Genomic DNA, 15105 nt, shown 5'->3' with positions numbered 1-15105 from the left:
TATGTACATTTCAGAACAAAGACAAAAATACCCTGATCTTCCTGGGATTTTTTGCTGATCTCCCACATCCATCCCATTTAGCATTTGACGTTGCCGCCTCCAATCCACTCCATCACGTCTGGTCTCAGCTCAGTTAAATAAATAGATGAAATGAACTCTGGATCATTTTTTTTGCGCATTTTCAACTTCAAGGCCCTAATGATGAACATAAGGGCTATTGAAGGCTACCTGATTTACAGATGTGTCTTTAATTAGAGTGAGTGGAAAAGGGTGTTTTTTTGGCCTAATGGCATCAAGTGACTCACACAGATGTTGCAGTACCACCGCTTAGCGATTACAAAAATGTGCTTACACACTTGCATGCATGGAAGTAACATATTTTTAAAATATACATTTGGACCATATAGAGCCCTGGAATTTTCTGAAGCCCCGCCTCCAATCCGCCCCTTCACGACAGCGGCATGTCTGATCTCGGCTCAGTCAGACATTACGGTTTCTGCTCACTGTACTGTAGAGATCATTCACATCATGCTACCCATCACTGTTACTGTGCACACCTCCACTGCGCAGTGTAAAGAGTAAAGAAACCAGCCAGTGTAGCATGACACTGTTGTCCGTCTGTAACCATAGCAGCTGACAAAACGTGGAATGAAAATCTTTAATAAAACATAAAGCACATGTTCGCTGTGAAGCAGCAGTGACATGCTTTGTTATATCACAGTTACTGCTTCATGATGTCATCCTGTGAGCTTATTGAACATATTTGTATAATAGTGGAGTCGATGGAAACACATTGATTGACAAAAATGTTGGATATCTGATTAAAACCTAGTTGCACATGCATGTGAGTTTGATTACTTAATTTTTTGCACTGGGTGACACTACTTTTTACAGAAACATTTATGTTTTTATTTTTATTTTAAGAGCTGCATTTAGAAGAAAGAAAACCACCCTTAATGTAGCAGTGTAGGGAACGGTGCCTTGTCCAGGGACAACTTGTAGCACTTGGTCTTTCGGGGACTTGAATGACTTCGACATCACCGCCCCTTAATTGATAGTGACGTTGAAATAGTTTTATCATAGAATTTCTTTTTTTTTAAAGATATTTTTTGGGGGCTTTTTGCCTTTAATCGGATAGGACAGTGGAGAGTGACAGGAGGGTGGGAGAGAGTCAGGGTGGGATCCGGAAAGGACCACGGGTCGGGAATCGAACCCGGGTCGCCGGCGTACGGTGCAGATGCCTCAGCCCGTTGCACCACGGCCGGGGCCTTATCATAGATTTTTTTGATTAACAGAAATATAGTTTTCTGGCATCACTTTGAAATTGTACGAGGAAAATCTGAGGGCGCACGGTGAAAGTAAGAGGGGGCAGCAGCCGTTACCCGGTTTAGACATATAAACATCTTATAAGGACCTTATCAACGAACGCTTATTACAAGGATCTTATGTGTTGCCTTTGTTATTTCATGTTTTTATATCTTTCATTATAAACACAATTGCAGTTTACACTTTATTTACATTTTTACATAATATATACATTTAGACTTTAAGGATATTTTTTTATGAATCAAACCTAATAATGAAAAACCAATAAACAAGAAAAACATTTCCTGTTAAAAAGTTATATTTTAAATGTCAGTTTCTGTAATTTAGAGATACAATCCAGCATATTCACACAGGCAGGTCAGTACTCCCCAAGTCAAGCCTCAGTAATATGATATGTCCTGTGGCTCTGGACTGTCATAAAATAACTTTAAGCTAGCCTTGAGAAATCCTGTGTTATAAACTAGGTGTATGATTGGAAAGATGAGGACTCTTAAGAGCAGGGCAAGGTCTAATAACAGTTTCCAGAGGGAAAAGCACCCGGTGTTTTGGAGTGTGCTGGATGTTATGTGATAAGGCTTTCAGTATTCAACAAACTGACCGTGATTATCCCTCCTTCACTGTACCTTCCTTGCTGCTGTCATGAAAGGTAAACTGAGTAAAAAATAGTTCAGTTTTTGAATAAGGGCTTGGCATTTATTCATCCACTATGGAACAGAGGTGCTGTGTGTCTTCTGTGTTTTGGTATCTCTGTTCGCTCTGAAACAGACAAACAGTGTCCCTTCGGCCTTGGACCATATCTAAACCGATGTCAGCAGCGTCTTGTTCTGTTGTGGCAACATGACATGTGTGATTGATCGATGGCTGCACCGACACCGCCTGGCTCTTGAGTTATAACGACGGGTGAGCTGCTGCAGTACCAGACAAATGGCCTTGTTTATCTCCAATAGAAACCCTGGCACACATCTTCCCACACACACATACCTGTGTATCCATACCCATGCAGCTTCGTACACAAGAGCCGCCCAGCTGTCGTGCCACCCTCTTTACCACAACCTTCCCCGCTGTAAACCAGAAAATCAATGGAGCCTCTTTGTTCCCCGAGGCTTCTAAAGACAAATCAATTGAGGCCGATCTATTGTAATAAGGACGCGTCAGCCTTGTACGAGGCGGAGGAGATGCAGCGAACATCGGTTATTAGATTTTAGGGCTAGGGAAAGAGTCTCAGCAGACGGCGCCGCAGCTATAGTTCATTGAGTGGCTGTTATGTAAAGTCGGCCCCTGCCAGCAGGCCCCATGTGTTCAGGCTTGGCTGCTTCAGTCAGCAGCAATGCTCTGCTTTGTAAGGAAAGGGATTAATGCTCAGACCTTTCCCACTGACTGATGCCGATAATAAGATTCCCACCTTAGCTTTGTTGTGTAATGAACTGTTTGTAAGCGATCTTTGCCAAATATTGATGGAATCCATGATCTGTAGTTAATATGGTTTTCGTAAGAATTAATTGCGTGTACGGTTTAGCGAAATCTAGCTATTGTTGGTCCAGCCATTTGAGTCTTAAACCCCAGCAAAGGTGTGTGTATTATAACATTGTATAGATTTTATCCGGTTAGTAAGGTTTTCTTCCTCTGGGGATCCCATTCTTAAGGGATCTTAGCTACTTCTTTGAGGAAAAATCTTATGTCTGCTTTCTTCTTGGTATTTATATTTTTTTGTGATTGACTTCTACCATAAGCTCCCACTGCCTGAAACGCCTACGTTAGACTCCTTTTTCTTTTCTGCTGTAACACAGTGAACACTCATGCGTCTATTGGCTGGCAACAGGGTAGGAATTTCACGGCGGTCATGACGGCCATTGCCCCTCTGTCTGGCCGTGATGCCCCGAAAATAATTGTACGTCCTACGGCCACCATGGCCTTTGTATTCCTGATACTGTTAAAATCTCGAAGTTGCTTTAAAAGTGTCAGAGCAGTGGTCTGGGCTCTGAACTGCATTAGTGCTTGTAGCTTGGATTGGTTACGCGCACCTCACATGTCATCATCGCATCATTCAATCATCATTGCAGCGTCTCGCTATAAGAATACAAGGAGGCCTCGTGTCTCTTTTTGTCCGTGAGTTTATTCACTTCTGAGACAGGTTACTGTCGTCCGGAACCACGCCAAAACAACAAAGAAGCATGTTAATTATCACACACACATATACCGTTAGCTCTCTCGTAGCATTCCCCCATCTCTCTCTCTCTAGGAACCTCCCTTGTCCTCACCCAGTGGCGTTTTTATATGTCCAAAACTGGTAGGGCACGAACAGCTTGGATATATAAAGGCTTTTTGTACCTTAATACATGGAGTAAAGAGCGCTGCAGTGCCTTTTAAGTATGATCTATACTTCCAGGCACCGATGGATGCGAACGGGAGAACTTCTTGGACGCGTGCTCCAGTCCAACAAAACAATGTCCAATGTCTTTGAATATCTCGATCCTTTTATGCACTCTGCAAGGAATGCTCTATCTTGTGGTCAAAAGACAGATGAGGTTTCCGTGGGGCTGCGAGTGCTTTGCTCCACTTGTGATTTATTTTTTGCCGCACACATTGAATGAAAAACTACTCTATTCAATGCGCAGTGTAGTAAAAAAGTGATTTGTTTTCCATGAAATGTGTGTGTTTTTATTATCAGAAAGTGAAGTTATTTATTTGTAAACTCCAAATCCTAATTTTTCCCTAAATGGCCTTTGTGCCCTAAAATAAATGACATAAAATGCCAAATGGCTTTGCCCCTAAAATGACGAAATCCAAAGCCTGGCTAGCACTCCAACTAATCGTACGTGAAATGCTAAGATTTGGGAAATCTCTAAACGGTTGACCAATCATAGATGAACCGGACAGCTAACCAATCAGAGCAGACTCAGAATCAGAATCCCTTTATTCGTCCAACAGAGGGGAAATTTTCATTTGTTACGGCAAAAAGAGCCAAAGACAGCTTACTGTTACACCAAGATACAAAAATATATACAACAATTACACAATTTTACAGGAGACACAGAAATAGACCTCAGGACCCGTTCTGAGGTATAGCAGCCAGGTAAAAAATACACAGTTATTAGCTATATATATATATATATATATATATATATATATTGCACATTATATTGCACATGGTGTAGGCTGTTATAGTATGTGTTGTTATATGTGTGGGGGTCTACCGGGGTCCATGATGGTTGTACAGTCTGACCGCTGCAGGAAGGAAGGACCTCTGGTTTCAGACAGAGTGAAAAGAGGTGCTTCAGCACAGGCACACTGTAAGACATTTCAGGTCAGTTCAACTTGCAAATGAAGGTTCACCTGCTGCCTTAAAACTGCAAGTTAACTCAATTTAAGATTACCTTTGTTTCAACTCTGAAAATAAAGTTCAAAAGGTTGATTATACTACACTGTTCTAGTTGTCACAGTGTTGTTTTTTAAGTTGTCAAAGTTGACTTAACTTTTAATCACTTGTAATGTTAACTTGATACCATTAGTTGAAACAAAATATAGTTATACATCATTGATACATGAAAACTTTTAATCACATCTTGTTTAAACTTGATACTGTGAGTTAAAACAACATTTTTTTTAAACATTATCAATACAATAACATTCTTTAGCTAGTAAAACAAACAGATATTTCATTATTATTGTAACTCACAGTTCTGAGTTAAACTAACTTAGCCGTATTTATACGACTCCCCATTTAAAGTTAAGAGGATTAAAATTCTAAATTTGTTTCAACTTGCATGGTAAATGACAGAGCTTCACACTGAATTCTTGCATTTGTCCAAGAACATTTATTTTATAAATACATTTATATAAACTTTAACAGAAGTTAAAGGTTTTAACATGCCATACCCAATGTATGTCTCTGTAATGTACAGAGGGTGGACTTGCAGACAGACAAGACAGTCAGACAGAGGGTGGACTTGCAGACAGACAAGACAGACAGACAGAGGGTGGACTTGCAGACAGACAAGACAGACAGACAGAGGGTGGACTTGCAGACAGACAAGACAGACAGACAGAGGGTGGACTTGCAGACAGACAGACAGAGGGTGGACTTGCAGACAGACAAGACAGACAGACAGAGGGTGGACTTGCAGACAGACAAGACAGACAGACAGAGGGTGGACTTGCAGGCAGACAAGACAGACAGACAGAGGGTGGACTTGCAGACAGACAAGACAGACAGACAGAGGGTGGACAGACAGACAGACAGACAGACAGACAGAGGGTGGACTGACAGAGGGTGGACTGACAGACAGACAGAGGGTGGACTTGCAGACAGACAGCGAGACAGAGGGTGGACTCGTAGAAAGAAAGAAGGTGAGGTGGGGTTGAACAATGAGGTATGTGAGATAGTAAACAGATAATCATAAAATCTCGACATGAATATGAACAATGTGGAACATTGATACATCTTAAACATGTCTTGGCATCAAAACAGGCCTCACTGAGGTTGACAACCGAGAGTGCTGGGGAAAGGGGGACAGATGGGCAGGTGTCATAAGAGGCAAAAAGTGAGATAACCGGTCCATATCGTCATATGAACAAAAACAATGGTGTACATTATAAATACTTACTTACTTATCCTCACTTAAATTTGTGTTAATTGAACACAATTTTAAAACTGTCAATGAGAGAATAAGTATGGCAAAGTTGTACAGAGGAAAAATGTGGTATACGCAGAGCTTTACAAAACATCAACATCCACGTCTAAAAAGATTCTTTAACCACAATTCGAAACAAGTTTGTTTTCATTATACCTCAAAATGTTTTGCACATTTGAACTATTTTAGATTTTTCAACAATTTCAGATTTTTCAACTTCACAAGTGACACATTTGTCACGCATACCTGACTTGTGCTGAACAAACTAAGCCGATGAAAACCTGTATGCTAGTGTAAAGAACAAGGCAAGCTTCCCAAATAACTGCTGCCTCCTAGTAGTTGCTTGACGAGTGCATTTCTTTGTTTACATGCGATATCTAAGCAGTTTATTTCTGAGTCCATGGATTCTGGCTGAACATTGGTCCGGTTTAATGTTCATGACAACCCTCTGCAGGAACTCAAAAGAATACTTCATATTACGTGGGTACTCAAGGTTTAGGCAGTAGATTGCACCCAGTAACATGGCAAAGCCTGTGGACACATCTCGGAGGTCATGTAGGATGATCTTCTCCTCTACTACCAGAGCCACGTTGAAAACATCCAATGGAAATGCATCATGCAGAGGGCCTTCGTGTCCAATCAACAGTCCAACTTGCATCCCGCTCATTAGCACGTCAAGGGTTTCACCATGAGCCTGAAAACATAAAGACAAAAACACACATCTTAACTGACTGACTTAAACATCACTGCTAGGCTAATAGAGAAAGGCTACAAATGTCTTTGACATTAATTGAGTGAGTGTTGTCATTGCCTTTCTGAATGTTCATTGTTAAGCCCAAATAATAAAACAAACCAACAGTAATTTTGGCCACTAGGAGGAGCTAAACTGAGAGAAAATGTACTGAATGTTCTCTATTTCTCAAAAATGTAGTATATTCTGATTTTAAGTATGAATAAGAATTCAATGTTATATACATTGCATTTGAAATGAAAGAATGATTATAATAGACTATGCATCATACAGCTACATGCACATGGACAGAAACTCCGGACACACCTCTTAACTAGCATATAACATGTGGTCCAAAAAAATAAATCTAGGATGTAGCCTACTACTTTATCATCTCAGCAAACCCTTCTCTGATATACTATACTATATATAGTATATACTATACTAAGCTATTTTAAAAAGTAGCCTAATGTGATAAGTTAACATTACATTATTTAAAAACAATATAAGTCTGGATATTTTATTACATATTGGTTAAGTTACTGCATTTAGGTTTCATTACATTTTCAATTTAAATTAAGGGCACATTTCATTAATTTTTCACTCATTTACTATTTTATTTGTAAAAAATTACCCCTTACGACTTATGAAAATAAAAAATGTTAAAACAAAACAATGTAATATAAAATGTGTAAATACGGTGTCTTACATCACACATCCTGATTATGTCAGAGGAATCTTCTGCAAGGTAGCATGGAAGACCAAGTAGGACAGCTGTTCTTTTGTTTTGGTTCGTGTCCTACAAGAACAAGACAAGAGTTTGTGAATAAGATACCCAAGCCAGAATACTAATTTTAGTACATTAACAAGAAATGATTTCTGTGCAGTACATACCTCCTTTTGAAGACAACTGAGAACACCTGCTCAGGCGCACCCTCCTGCCTGATGCAGCAGCTTCTCCGTACATCTGTAGAACATCTGGCACCAAGGGCATAAAGCCCACCGGGATACTCCAGAAGGTTTTTGGTGACATTCACTGAATCCCCTGAGCTGAAACCAATAATATTACAGCAAGAAAAGGGGAATGGGAGGGAAAAAAAAGAGCACATAGAGCCTAAGGGACAAAAGGGGAAACAAAAATATGATTGAAACATATAGTGCATATTTTGACTACCTAAACAACAAAATATAGGATTTCTTGCTGTACTCAGTTGGAAAAAATTACCGTTCTCACAAAAACAATGCAGGCCATCGCCTTTGGGACTCGCAAGAGTGGCCGTCACCAAATGATCCTTGCTTCGCGGGGAAAAGTTGTTGCAGTCATAAATTTCATCGAGGGTGCAAATCGGCTCCTTCTTCGCACTTCCAAAAGCAGGGTCTCACGATCCTTTCTGATTAAAGTAGTTTGTCCATCAGGTGGCTCGGGTAATGTGGATCTCCCTTTTTCCCTTTCTTGACTGGTTGGTGTTTCCCTTCTTTTTTTTTTTATTTACAAGAACTTGGGGGCAACCAGCTCCATCATCCTCTAGGGTAATTGCCCTCTTGAATATCGGGGCAAATCCCCAGCATACCACCCTTTACCTGAACCCGGTCCTGAGAAAAGGATCTTTCAACAAGAGCTTTGGCTCGCTTTCAAAATTTGTCTTTTTTGGGTGCAAGTATTCTGGTTATGCTATCACCCATCTGCCCCGTTTTCACTCTTACACTCTTTGAGTGACCGTCACGCTCCTCCTTGGATGGGCATCATTTGTACCCCAGTGAAATCAACGTATGGGAAAAAATCTGAAATAAAAAAGGGGGTCAGGCCATTCTGAAGAATCCCACTAAGGGGGGCTCGGGGTGACTTTTTCGGGAACTAAGGCTTGCAGTATCTAATGTCGGTCAGAAACGGTTCAGAAAAGTGAACAAAATTTCAGGGGGGCTCGTTCTTTGGTAGGTCCTTGATGTTGTCAAATTGCGAGCTCTTTCCAAAGTCTGGTTTCTTCAAACTGTAAAAGGAACTTCCCACGGGGGCCCAGGGGTTTGCCCAGAACTACACAAGCTCATCAAATGAGGGGGGAACCCTGTGGGTGACACGTCTTTTTCCTGAGGTGAGCCATGACTCTGAAAGATCATTGTGGATACCAAAAACTGAAAACACAGTGAAAAAAAAAGAAAACGCTTCATTAAACAGTAAATACATAAATCAAAAAGAAGGTGAATGGAGTTAAACCAGGAGATTACACGATAGGGAGGGTGAATTCAGAGACGGGTACCCATTTTACATACACTTAATAGCAAAATGTGGTCAAACCTTTTAAAAGTGCATTTATATCCCGTTATGGGGTAAAAAGATTAAGAGTTTTTTTAAAAATTTAGAAAAACCCAAAACCCAAATCAAATTTACTTAATGAACATGAATTCCTTGGGTGACGAGCAGCTTTTTAAAACAGGGATGCACCCGGGGGGAAATGAAAGTCATTCAGACGGCCGGATCAATGACCACATTGTTGCAGGATCTTTCTGGCAAGCTGGTAACACCTGAAAGTTTTGGGAAGGTCGTGTGAATATTCAGTAATAATGATATGTAACCATCCCCTACACAGATCCCAATACTCCCCAAAATCTGGCAGGCCACACGTCTGTCCAATGAGAGTCCACCTTTAAAAAATTTTGCCCATTAAAAATAAGCAATGGGGGTGAGTGAAAAAGAGTCCAACCTTCAAACTTATTCCATACGCCCCTTATTGCCATCTGGGTGCCCACAGACACAAGATCTGTCCGTCTCAACTTGGGTGAAAAATATTTGGGATCTCCCGTAAAAAGACAAAAATCAGTTTATGTCTTTTGGCCAAAAGGGTGCGAATTTTTGAAAATTGCCAGTATTTGAACCATTCTTTTAAAAAAAAAAAATGTTTGCCCAAATCGTATTGTCCCGAACTCAATTAATGGGCCAAATTTTTGAAAACAAAGGTTATGTTCAAAAATGAGTTTAGGGCGTAATTTGTCAGGAAAAAATTTTAAGAGCAACCGTCTGTGGTCGAAAATTTTGGGGTTGTGGTAGCCAGGGTTTCGTTGTGAAAGGGGGCTTTATAACCCTCCACAAGTCTTCAGTTCAAGGGTCACAACAAGTCTTTTCACTTCGGAACATGATGGCCAATCAACAGTGGAAGAAAACTCAGAAGGCCCATTTGTGTCCCCTTGCCCCAATTTTTCTTTTTTTGGAAAGTTTGTTGGTTTGTCTGGGCCGTTTTTTTTTTTCAGAAAATGAAAGGAAAAGATGATTCTATCATTTAAAATCATTCAAGTGAAATACTTTTTATTTTATATAATAAAATCTGAAAGACTACTAGTTCCACAGGACAACCCCCCAAAAAACGTGCAGAAAATCAGGGGGAAAACCTTTTTCAGGATGAAAAGGGGGGAAGTCTGCTTAAAGGACAGCTCTCTTCAACCATGAACACCGAGGGTTAGTTGTGTTTTGCACATTAATGGGTTCATCAAAAAGTTCTGGTGTTCCAAAGTTAATGCCCCATTCTCATCGATGCTAATATCTTTAAGGTTTGCCAACAAAACGCAAAATTTTTCCACGTTTAAGACTCTTGGGATCCCAAGGGGGGTGTGCCCTAAAAATTATCGGCAGACCATAAAAACAGTACCTTTGACCAAACCCAAGTCTTTTTCCCAAATCCCAGTTCTCTAAATGCAAGGTCTCTAATCAAGGGTCCAAAACTTTTCTGTAAACCCTATTTTTTATATTACGTTTTGACAATCAGAGAAAATTTATGATAGTTTTCTAAGTCTTATGGGGAAGTTAGCTTCACCCAATAAAACCCAAAACTTATGTTTCTTTCTTGAAGTTCCCCAAAGGATTCAGATTTCAAAAACACATGTAAAGCCCAAAAGCTATGCCCAATTCTTCGCAAAAAAATTTTTTTTTCTTTAAAGTATTTACCATTTGAAATGACAGTAAAAGACCTTCCCGCCCTTGGTTTTCGTAATTTCTTAAATCTCACTTCTTTCCAAACAACTTTTTTAACAAAAAATAAAAAAGGAAAATAAACAAATGAATACTTTTTTTTGTGGATTTGCACATATTTAACCGGTTCATCACTGAAAAATCTTTCTGTAAAATGACCCTTTTATTCTTGCCCAAAAAGGGGCCCCGCTCTTGAAAAAAAAATTTTGAGGGGGTTTAACGATTGTATTTTTCAGACAATTGTTCAACAGAGGCATCAGCGCACAGTTATTTTTCCCCCAAAACTTCCTATATTTTTTTTAATATTTTTTTTAAGCAAAGTCTCCAATTCAAATAAACCATCAATTATTCCTGTACGCAAATTTAAACAGCAGAATTGTTGCATGGAAAAATAAAGAGCCAAATGACGTTTAATTGCCTCTCCCCTTTTTAAAAAGGAGGGACACCCTCGGGGATGAATCATATGAAGTTGAGCCTCACCAGAACAGAACTTTCTACACTGCATTTGTAATGCATGGTGTCAAAAAGCTCTGGTCTTAAACTGTTTTTGGTGGACAAACCCATGATGCGACTTCTATGAGAATAAATGTTGACAGTACTTGGACTTTGGGAAAAAGCAACCTGCAAAACGACATTTTTCGTTTCCCTGTTCCCCAAATGATCTTAGTGGGCAAATTTTTGATAAGTTACTAGGCTTGAGAAAGTACCCCAAAAATCACGCATAACTTGGCACAATTTTTTGACCTTTTAATGTTCTTTTAAGTGTTTTAAGTTCATTTGGGTTTTAAAGGGTTTTAAACAGTCTTGATAAAGCGACAAGGCCTGAAAACCTCGGGGATTTCCCTGAGCTCTTTTAAGCTGTATTATTTTTCCCTTTGGGCCCTGGGGGAAAAGGCACAAAAAATTACTTTCCCCATGAATGGGGGTGCTTTAATTCTGTGAAAGAAAAAATTAAAAAGAAATTAACATAAATTTTTTTAAACAATTTTGGGTTAAGAACAGTTTTTCTATTAACTACAAAAAAACAAAAAAAAAAAACCAATATTCTATTTTTTTTTCATTTTCATTTGTTTATTGGGTACGTTTTGCTAAACTTATGCGTATGATTCAAAAACCCCCGCAAAATTACAACCTTTTGGGGTTTAAAAATTTAGTTTGGTTTGTTTAAGTAGTGTTGCTGTTAATTTGAAGACTGTAAAATTGTGATGTTGAATATTACATTTTAAACTGAAAAAAAACAAAACACAAATCAATTTATTTTTCAAAATTTATCAGTTGCCAACATGAGTTAAGTAGGCTTAAAACCTCCAACCTGGATAAGATTTTTAAACATTTAATTCCTATCCCTTTCCCTTTTCCCACCTCTCTGCTAAACATTAAAAAAAAAATTATTTTACAATCTGTTAACTCAATGGGTTTTTAAAAAGGGGAAACAGCCCTGTGCCATCACAGATCCTCTCCTCTGTCATCAGCCATCTCTGTCAACCAAAGTAATAATTCAACATTCTCAGAATTAAAGTTAGTTAAAACTATATATTTTTATTATAAAACGTTTATTTTCAGTAATTTATCAAATTTCAACTGTCGGGGAGATGGTTCGAGCACTTGAATTTGGGGGTAAACACCAAAAAAAATGATGGGCGTTTATTTTCCCCCAAGAAGGCCCCTAAGGGATAAAAATGAAAACAGCTTTTTAAAAAGCTACCCTTTTTCCCCTTATAACTAGAAAACCTTTAAGACGTAAAAACAGTGTACTATTCTCCCATTTTGGCATAGCCAAATTATAAAAAAAGCAAAAAAATAATTAGACAACACAGGGTCACTTCCGGTTTACCCCGGAAATCGTGACGTGAATTTAAACCGCGTTGAGCGGCACGCAACCCCCAAAAACCCAAAACCAACGAGGCTGGTGGCGAACTTTACGTGTGTTAACAGAACTAAACTAAATAAAAGGGCATGGAATTTTAACAACGACATATTGTTTTATGGTTTTGCAAAAGAAAGGTGACGTTAATGGGAAATGGTATTAACAGAAAGTTTATCGGGGCTTCAAGATTATAATAAAACTGCCGAGCGGGGGTGTAAATGACTGGGTTTATAAACGATTTTTAAAACAGTATGAAGATAACGAACCATAGACAAACCACAGGCAAAATTTACACTCGTTTTATAAAGCCCGGTGCGATACGCTCCTGACGGCTCCCTCTGTTGTGTAAAACAACCGGGAATAGGGGGAGGAAAACAGCCATGCTGCTCTTATTTAAATTTTCGGCATAAAATCCATGTTAAAAAACTTTACTAAAGAATTGGAGTAAAAATAGTCAAAATAAAATACAAAGAGTGAGCAAAAACACGACACGAAGTGCAGACCCTAACAGCAGCCTCAACCCTTAGGGGGCTAATAGCAAATACTAACTCGTCGGGGCTCGAATAAAAAATAAAGTTGCAGTCCATTTTCCAGGCTATTAAAAAAGCACAACCTACACATTTAACGTTTTTCGTTACTACATGAGGTTAATGTTAAAAGACTTAATTAAGAAAAAATTAAACTCACCGCGTTCCTCACCTCGTGTAAAAAAAATCTGCTTCGACCGTTACCACTCGTCACTTCGGTCCCCGCGCGTGTTACCCGCCCTTTTCGGGCCGTTGTCAGGCAATTTTTCCCCCCGGTGTCAAAGTGCCTTGACATTTCACAAAGTGTCTGTATTTCGTATATATAGACTTATTGGGGTTTTAAAATTTTTCTTTTCAGCTTCAACCTTGCCATAAATTTAAAAAGAAGACAAAAACTCAAAAGTCCAAAATTAATTTGTAGCCCCCATTGGCCCACTCCCCCCTTTTCCCCCACGCCCCCGCCCCCCCCATCTGAAACTTAAAACCCCAAAATTAAATAAAACACATACGATCTGAAACTTTTTAAAATGTCAACACATTAATAACAGTAATTATTTTTTAAAACCACGCAAAAGGTTTCCCCCCAAAAAAAAATTTGTTAGGCTCTTTGTGAAAAGGAGGAAGAAGTGACTTAAAAAACAGAGCTTAATTTTTACAGGCAGTATGGGAAAAATAAAGAGCTTTTTGAACATTAGAGCAGGGAGACATGTCCCCGCCAAGTGAATGTATTAGTTATTATATTTATTTATTTTTGTTATGTGATGATAATGAGCTGAGGGGGGGTGGAGCATTAGTTGTATACCCATGACCTCTGTATTTCTTGGTTTTCAGTAGCAGTGTATCCAGCTATTTCACTATCTGTGGTTTTTCTAATCTAGCCTTCTACCTGAATATCATATGCATGTCTTCTTCTCTGCAAACTTTCCCTTGTCCTATTAAATATACAGTACACACACTCATGGCCTCTTACACTCATCATAACCCCTGAGGAAATGGAATAATGGATGCAGCTCAGGTTCAATCCCTTGAATAATGACATGCTGATCGGAAGCATCCGCCTCTCATCTCAGCGCTCCCATCAGTAGCTGTAGAGTCGTTAAACCCCTCACATATGTGCTCATTCACTCAAATTTCACTCCGTGCCGTACCCACCCTCTCTGCATGTTTGTACTCAGAGGTCTTTTCTTCACGCAATACACCGTCACGTTTACTCATTACTGTGGGAAAACCTGCGACTCCTAGGCACAAGCACCTCCCCTCTCTCATTCACATCATTACTCATTATAAAGGACCCGCAGCCCTCTGGGCTCTTGCACCACAGAACCACCGTAATGCCTGCTCTCTCAGGCCATTCATAAGCCGTAATGTGCATCCGAATGTGCGGAAGCAGATCAACACAAGCGGGTGGAGGCTCGTATCGCCTGCGCGTTTCCGGAAAGATACTGCATCCAATTCCATGCATCACATCCACCACGGCTCATTTGCATCAGAGTAATATGCTGTTTTACTACAGGCAAGGCAAAAGTGTGATTTGCTGGCGAGATGAGCAGTGAATCAATGATGTTGATATATGAATTCAAACTCAAATGTCACACAAATGTGCAAACACGTGCCCTGTTCATAAATTTACGAATGACAACCTGGCATAATGCTTCATAGTTATGGAGCATATTACATACTGTACGCAGTGGTAAATCTGGGCTGTTGGAAAGGCAGCGGTGCACAGATTGTACTTTTCGTTATGCTCAATCTCTTCACTGGCGGGGTTTAACAGTGGCTCTCTTCATCTCCGCTCCTCGTCATCCTACCCTTCAGTGTCAGGGCTTTATAAAGCTGGTGCTTTAATGTCAGGCAGCTTCAAACATCCTTGCTTTCTCTTTGTACATTTCTTTCTCACTTTTTCTCTCCCTTCGGCCTTTCTCTTTCTAAACACCTTGTTTCTGTTCTTTATTTTCCAATTTTTTCAGACTCTTGCCTTTAACTCCCTCTTTTCTCGTCACTCCCGTCCTGGCCTTCTTTTCTAACTCCATCTTGCCCATCACCTTCTCACTCTGGTACACAGCAGT

At 39.6% G+C, this 15105-nt stretch overlaps 1 protein-coding gene and 1 long non-coding RNA gene across 2 annotated transcripts in view; one reads left to right on the top strand and one right to left on the bottom strand.

The window, feature by feature from the left end:
* The window catches only part of LOC134864293 (endonuclease V-like), a 111269-nt gene that overhangs the window by 67419 nt on the left and 28745 nt on the right, over positions 1–15105 (top strand). The gene's annotated exons all lie outside the window — the stretch shown is intronic.
* Positions 6073–7607, bottom strand: LOC134864942 (uncharacterized). Its single transcript, XR_010165879.1, has 3 exons — positions 7582–7607; positions 7397–7486; positions 6073–6651 (listed from the first exon to the last, which is right to left on the bottom strand). It is a non-coding gene; the product is annotated as an uncharacterized LOC134864942 (long non-coding RNA).

Source organism: Eleginops maclovinus, chromosome 5 (assembly GCF_036324505.1).
Source record: "Eleginops maclovinus isolate JMC-PN-2008 ecotype Puerto Natales chromosome 5, JC_Emac_rtc_rv5, whole genome shotgun sequence".
Taxonomy (NCBI): Eukaryota; Metazoa; Chordata; class Actinopteri; order Perciformes; family Eleginopidae; genus Eleginops; species Eleginops maclovinus.
The sequence above is the reverse complement of the archived record's forward strand: the minus strand, read 5'-3'. Positions and strand labels throughout refer to the sequence as shown.